Below are 8304 nucleotides of genomic sequence, written 5' to 3'. Positions count from 1 at the left end.
ATTTTCAAATGCCATTTCTCTTCTCCTTAATTGATGGAGAATGATCAAGAAGAAAGAGAAGAAACACACAGGAAAAAATCTCGGGAGAGACACTAAAAATAATGCTTGGAAGCCCTCCTCACTGGCTAAGCCTCTTGTGGAACAAGGGAAGGCTATGACAATCAGTTTCCTCTTCAGCTCCATAAGCAACATATTTCTTACTCTCCATTCCCCTGATAAAGGATTGGATCTGGTTTATTGGAACTTCCTTCCCAAAAGAGAAAGGAATGTTGTCCGTCCCCCCATCCCCTGCCCACTGACATGATTCCACATGGCCCCCATCCTCAGTGAGATTTCTGTGAGTGGGTGAATTGACATGTACAAACAAAGTAATATACACAATAGATCAGTACTAGAACAAACTTCACAGTAGTTGAGCAAATGGAATGAAATGCATAGGATTTAGAGTGACTGAATGTGGGCCTCCTTTCCCCACTCCCCCACAGCAGGTGTTCATCACTGTCAAGATTGACAATGAAAACAGTCTGATTGGCAGAGAGATGCATGGAAATGCAGGCATGAATCTGCATAGAGGTGTGGAATTTCCTTGCTAGATATATTGAAGGGGACCCAGTGGGTTGATTGAGTGCACCTAAGGCTGCAGTATTACCAGGTGTGGGCATGGATAAGAAACTTTTGATGTATAAGCAGGAAATTAGGTAGGTAGGTAGGTAGATACCGTATTTTTTGCTCTATAAGACTCACTTTTTTCCTCCTAAAAAGTAAGGGGAAATGTGTTTGCGCCTTATGGAGCTAATGCAGGCTGCACAGCTATCCCAGAAGCCAGAACAGCAAGAGGGAGTGCTGCTTTCACTGCACAGCGATCTCTCTTGCTGTTCTGGCTTCTGAGAGTCAGAATATTTTTTTTCTTGTTTCCTTCTCCAAAAACTAGGTGCGTCTTGTGGTCTGGTGTGTCTTATAGAGCGAAAAATACGGTAAATAAGACAAGAGGAGTTGGATAAGAATAAGTTTGTGCATATATGTTGAAATGTAAACCTATGAGATATTGCCACTTCTAGATAATCCTTCAAATCCCATCTAACACTGTAAATCTACAGACAGTGAGTATTGGCAGAAGAAATTATATAACAAGGCTGATTTTCCTGGTTTGGAAGCTATTGAGGTTCATTTAATTTCCACCCAGCATCTTGATCATCAGCGAGTAGCAGGATTTTGTTAATCCTAAACACTATGCTAGTACTTCAGTTTTTAATACATCTGGCAGAGTAGGGATCCAAAATACACACTGCTGTATGAAAATTGGTGACCCAGTTAAAAGTTCTCAAGGTTTAAACCTACACAAGAGGCAGTTATTGCTTTCTATGAAAGTGTCTAGATGCCAACCACTCTGATATTTTATCCTAATAGGATTTCATTTGATACCCTCCCAATTTTTAAAACTAGATTAACCATGCAAAAATAAGTATATATTCTGTGTGTTTGGCCTTCTTTGTATTCACTAATTAGGTGAACAGGCATGACTGATTAATTATGCTGTCACTTGTTTCAAGTCTGTCTAAATCTTATAATGGAGAAATATGTGAGTCATTATAGCCTGGGAATCTCTTTCTCTGGCCCTCATCTTTTTTTCCTCCTTTCCACCCTTTTCAAATTGATTTTTAATTTCAAGTAGCAAAGCATACCCATGCATGGAAAACAGAGCTTAATGGTTGTACAGAAAATAAAGAAAAATAGTGGCTGATGGTTGTGGTTTCAGACATTCCAAGAAAGGCAATCAAATGAAAGTGCTTCTCCATAAGGTCCTATGAGTCGATGGAGGCTGAAAACCATGTTTGATGAAGAGTGAAAACCATGTTCAGTTGTCTTAACAAAGTCAATAAAAAGGATACCAAATTGTATAGAAGGTGTGAGCCTCCCCCCATCCCTGATCAATATTCCTTTTGTGAAATGGTTAATATATCCATAAATATGATGTTTCTCTATAAACACATAATTGAGACATTCAGGCTTCAAAAAGATTTGCATTTGAAGTTTTCCATTTTTTTTTATTATTTTTTGCAATCTCTATTCCAGCTGCAGCTCATAAATGGAGGATGAGGTCTTTACAGGTTATGTTCTTAATCTGAGGAGTAAAATAAGAGAGTAGGGCTATTTTTTGGTTTGGTTTTAGTGACTGTCGCATCATTTGTTTAATTGTTTGAAACACTTTATTTCCAAAAGGGGGGAAAACACCACTTGTTTACCAGAGAGCCAGCCAAGGTTGGATGTGTTATGATTAATTTGTTTTAAATTGTACAAAACTATAACAGAAATGACTGGTTAGTCAAAGAAGAAGAAGCTTCAAATAACTTCGTAGGCTGGCGGCATGCATTAAAAAAAAAAGTCTGCAAGAGACACCTGAATGTCAAAATTGTAGATTTCAGATGAATTTCTGCTGAGGGTAGTGGGGCAAAAATGATCCTTGTATTGGCCAATAGAGGGCAGCCAACATTTCTCCCACTATGTAGCATCATTCCCAGGGCCGGTTTTAGGTTTGAAAGAAGAAGAAGAAGAAGAAGAAGAAGAGAAGAAGAGTTTGGATTTGATATCCCACTTTATCACTACCCGAAGGAGTCTCAAAGTGGCTAACATTCTCCTTTCCCTTCCTCCCCCACAACAAACACTCTGTGAGGTGAGTGGGGCTGAGAGACTTCAAAGAAGTGTGACTAGCCCTAGGTCACCCAGCAGCTGCATGTGGAGGAGTGAAGATGTGAACCCAGTTCACCAGATTACGAGTCTACTGCTCTTAACCACTACACCACGCGGGCCCTTTGATGAGGCCCTAAGCTACTGAAGGTAATGGGGCCCTTTATATGTTTTGTGTTGAATAAATGCTATTAAGCAGGCGAAGCCCATTACTTATATCATAGAAGCCGAGACAACACAATACAAAACACTGTTGTTGTATGTAGGTTTTATTTTATTTGTTTTTTATCTTATATTTTGGAAATGTACATCCAGGTTTTTATGTTTAATTTTTTTGGGGGGGCGTCAAGAGAGTGGGACCCTAAGCTATAGCATGTTTAGCTTGTTTAGCTTATATGTAAATTCGGCACTGATCATTCTCTTGAGGGATTATGCCCTAGGACCACAACTAAGCTGCTGGTCAAAGCAGCAGCAACGTATTTGTTTTTGTTGTTGTAAAAAGGAAGAAAAAGAACACTTCAAATTTAAAGGTCTGACCACCCTAATTCTTACAATTCAACTCCACACCAAAGTTGCCCACATTCATCAGGATGAATCATCACACAAAAATGTTTTGGAGCATTTGGCCCATTAATTTCTGCAATTTTCCTAGTTGATTTCTCCATAACCCTCCAGAACAATGACATTTCAGATGCACATCCTTCTAAAATTGGTTCAATTGCTCCTCTATGGTGTTTCCTAAATCAAATGTTGGGTGGCATGGTGAGAGATTTTAATGAGAAATTTTAATAAGGATTGGGAAGTACATTTGCCCATATTCAAGCAGTTTTCACCACCGTCAAACGCTTAAAACTGACTTACCATTTGCACACATGGATTATGAATTGGCAAGTTCTGACCTGAAATGTTTATTATGTTTCTCCTGTGGATTTATTACCCATATGACTATGACTTCTATTTAACCACATCTTGATCTCTTTCACTTGGAGATTTCTTTCCCAGCCATTTGTCTCCGGACTCACTTATGATGGAATAACTGTCAGGCATAACTTCATGTGAAGTATAACTTCCTGATGAAATTCTGAACTAAATCTATGTCATTTGCTCTGGAACTGATACCAGGTTGTCAAAATGCACTTATAAACCTATCTATATATCATTCACTATTTTTTAAATTTTATTTCTCTCTGAGAGGCTTACAATAAATAGTAGAATATTGACTTCTGTTTCAGTGCATCTGAAGAAGTGTGCATGCACACGAAACCTTATACCAAGAACAAACTTAGTTGGTCTCTAAGGTGCTACTGGACAATTTTATTTATATATATGTGTGTGTATATATATTTTTTTATATATATACATGTGTGTGTGTATATATATATATATATATATATTTGCTTTCGTAGATTTTCACGGGTACAGGAATGCAGGTTTTGGTGTCCTCGGGTGTCTTCCCGTGTAAAAGTTGGGGTGTCTAGGCGACGTTTCGACGAGGTCTCACTCGTCATCTTCAGGCTGGTGCTTTCGGCTTCTTGTTACTGGAACAGAGCAGGATCTCAGTGTTTGAGTTCCTATAAATACTGTTGAGGAGGTGTGGTGTATAGCCTCCAATGTTCTGGGCAGAGAGGGGGTTCCCAGGCTAGTGTGCCTTTTCTTCTTTTGTTCCTTAATTACTTGAGGGATATCTTGAGTGATTTCTTGAGTGATTTCCTGAATCCCACTTAGGTGGGTCATTAGGTGTGGATTAGTTGCTAAAGCCTTCGTGTCTTGAACTCTTGAACTTTGTGAAGAGTTTTTCTGAGAAGATGGCTGTACTGCACTTGGTTGTGCTCTGGCTTGGCTTCGTGTATAGGGGCGAGCTGTGGTTTTGTGGCCTGTGCCAGCCAGATCTGTGTAGGAATTGCAGGGGGGTGCAGCATCCGGAGGTGCCACCCTGGTTTGGCTACTGGATGGTGTCTGTAATTTATCTGTGGAGAGGGTCTGGGTTTGGGTCTGGTGTGGTTGATTGGTGATGGCGTTCTGTGTGCCTCTGGATCTGGTGTCAGATTTTGTGGGGAGGGCTAATTTCCAGATGTCTGGCAAGCGGGATGTGTCGTCACGCTTGTTCATGTTGTGAGGGTGTTTCTCTATCTCAAAAAAGAGAGATAAAAGAAGAAAAAAAGAAGAAAAGAAGAAAAAGAAGAAAAAAAAGAAGAAAAAAAACTTCCTCTCTTTTCCAACACATGAAAGAAACAGGACACGAAATTAATTTTGCAGATTCCAAATTGCTCTTTAACATGGAACATCACCACAAGAGAATAATCATGGAAGCCATCGAGATAGAGAAACACCCTCACAACATGAACAAGCGTGACGACACATCCCGCTTGCCAGACATCTGGAAATTAGCCCTCCCCACAAAATCTGACACCAGATCCAGAGGCACACAGAACGCCATCACCAATCAACCACACCAGACCCAAACCCAGACCCTCTCCACAGATAAATTACAGACACCATCCAGTAGCCAAACCAGGGTGGCACCTCCGGATGCTGCACCCCCCTGCAATTCCTACACAGATCTGGCTGGCACAGGCCACAAAACCACAGCTCGCCCCTATACACGAAGCCAAGCCAGAGCACAACCAAGTGCAGTACAGCCATCTTCTCAGAAAAACTCTTCACAAAGTTCAAGAGTTCAAGACACGAAGGCTTTAGCAACTAATCCACACCTAATGACCCACCTAAGTGGGATTCAGGAAATCACTCAAGAAATCACTCAAGATATCCCTCAAGTAATTAAGGAACAAAAGAAGAAAAGGCACACTAGCCTGGGAACCCCCTCTCTGCCCAGAACATTGGAGGCTATACACCACACCTCCTCAACAGTATTTATAGGAACTCAAACACTGAGATCCTGCTCTGTTCCAGTAACAAGAAGCCGAAAGCACCAGCCTGAAGATGACGAGTGAGACCTCGTCGAAACGTCGCCTAGACACCCCAACTTTTACACGGGAAGACACCCGAGGACACCAAAACCTGCATATATATATATATATATATATATTGACCAACGGCTACCTACCTGAATCTAGTAAAATAATAACACAACAGTAAAATAATAATGATATTAAAGTCAACAAAATCACAGGTTGCACCCAACATTGTCCATCTACGTAAGCAAGCCTCCTTGCAATGGTGGAATTCTATTTTACAATGCTCAGTTTTATTTGTGTTATACTGTTGTGTTTTGTTTTCATCCAGCTTTTAGGAAATTTTGTTGGATGTTATTACTTTTCTTTTTATGTAAATAATAAGCTCTACACCCCTCTACTTCTCCATAACACTTGAATTATGAGAGGCTGGGAAAGCTCTGGACTGATATTGAACACAAGGATTGATGCTCTAATGCAGGGGTGCACTGGTTGAGGGCTAGCAAACTGCGCTTGAATTCTGGAAAGATAAGAGGTTCTGTGGATGGGAGGTTCCAATGTCTAGGAGATCAGTAAGGCCCAAGTTAACAGAAAGGTGCAAACAGAGGACAAAGATGGCAATAGGTAAGCCTCCTCAGGAGGTCTGTTGATTGGAAGGTGATTTACACTCAGACAGACCACTGAAGTTTGCTAAACCAGGTATCACATACAATCATACATACAATACAATCATAGAGTTGGAAGAGACCACAAGGGTCATCGAGTCCAACCCCCTGCCAAGCAGGAAACACCATCAGAGCACTCCTGACATATGGTTGTCAAGCCTCTGCTTAAAGACCTCCAAAGAAGGAGACTCCACCACACTCCTTGGCAGCAAATTCCACTGTCGAACAGCTCTTACTGTCAGGAAGTTCTTCCTAATGTTTAGGTGGAATCTTCTTTCTTGTAGTTTGTATCCATTGCTCCGTGTCCGCTTCTCTGGAGCAGCAGAAAACAACCTTTCTCCCTCCTCTATGTGACATCCTTTTATATATTTGAACATGGCTATCATATCACCCCTTAACCTCCTCTTCTCCAGGCTAAACATGCCCAGCTCCCTTAGCCGATCCTCATAAGGCATCGTTTCCAGGCCTTTGACCATTTTGGTTGCCCTCCTCTGTACACGTTCTAGTTTGTCAGTGTCCTTCTTGAACTGTGGTGCCCAGAACTGGACACAGTACTCCAGGTGAGGTCTGACCAGAGCAGAATACAGTGGCACTATAACTTCCCTTGATCTAGATGCTATACTCCTATTGATGCAGCCCAGAATTGCATTGGCTTTTTTAGCTGCCGCGTCACACTGTTGGCTCATGTTAAGTTTGTGGTCAACCAAGACTCCTAGATCCTTTTCACATGTACTGCTCTCAAGCCAGGTGTCACCCATCTTGTATTTGTGCCTCTCATTTTTTTTGCCCAAGTGCAATACTTTACATTTCTCCCTGTTAAAATTCATCTTGTTTGTTTTGGCCCAGTTCTCTAATCTGTCAAGATCGTTTTGAAGTGTGATCCTGTCTTCTGGGGTGTTAGCCACCCCTCCCAGTTTGGTGTCATCTGCAAATTTGATCAGGATGCCCTTGAGTCCATCATCCAAGTCGTTGATAAAGATGTTGAATAAGACCGGGCCCAAGACAGAACCCTGTGGCACCCCACTAGTCACTCTTCTCCAGGATGAAGAGGAACCATTGATGAGCACCCTTTGGGTCCGGTCAGTCAGCCAGTTACAAATCCACTGAGTGGTAGCATAGTCAAGACCGCATTTTACCAGCTTCTTTACAAGAATATCATTTTCAGGCTGCAATGATTTGTTCCTCTCTACATGTGCTTTGCAAAACGGAAGCATGACATGCATTTTTGGAGGTCAAAGGGTAAGACATTAAGGCAGGTACCAGGCCTGAGGTGCCCAAGTTGCAATGATACCATTAGTTGTGTGAAAACCAGAGAGAAGGAAGACTGAATGGCATGTCTGGCTGATCAATAGTCCCTTTCCCTCTACTGATGGCTTCTGAGGCTAGTCTCTGAGCTTAGTAACTCTTTGGAACCAGGGCCTCAGAAAGTATACAAATTTATGAGGAAGATGTGAGAGGCTGTAGCTTGCAGGTTGCTCAGGTTGTATAAAAAAAAGCAAGCCCTTTGTGCTTACTTTTTTAAAAATAAAATAAAAAAAAAGCTGTTCTTAGAATGTTTCCAGGCACATTTCAAATAATCCAACTCAACAAGCTTTCAATTTGCCATTTCCTGATTCCCCTCCCCCTGCCCCACATGTTTTGAAATAGTGTTTTATAAATAATCTATTTCAATGTGTGTGTCTCTTTCCCAAGGGGATGAAAAGTCTCTCTGAAGTTTAAGTAGATACTTTCAGTAGTAATTAGTAACATTTTCCCAGCAATTATCCTCCCATTCTCTTACAGTAGTACTGTTAATTGAAATCTGTGGGACTCCACGCAGACTGAAGTACCACTTCCTGGGAGTTACGGCAGCACATTCTGACTCTGGGGAAATAGGAACACACTTTGTTCTCCTGTACTTCACTGCAGAGGTTTCGTGCTTCTGTTTTGTTGCTTAGATTTAACGCGAGGAGGCATGACACATACTACTTGGCACTGCACATTCAAGCAGAGAAAGTCTGCACCAAGGAAACCCAAATTCTTTGAAATTATGCATGGCAGCA

The sequence above is a fragment of the Podarcis tiliguerta genome, assembly GCF_965153285.1.
Source record: "Podarcis tiliguerta genome assembly, chromosome: 10".
NCBI lineage: Eukaryota > Metazoa > Chordata > Lepidosauria > Squamata > Lacertidae > Podarcis > Podarcis tiliguerta.
This window is presented reverse-complemented; position numbering follows the sequence as displayed.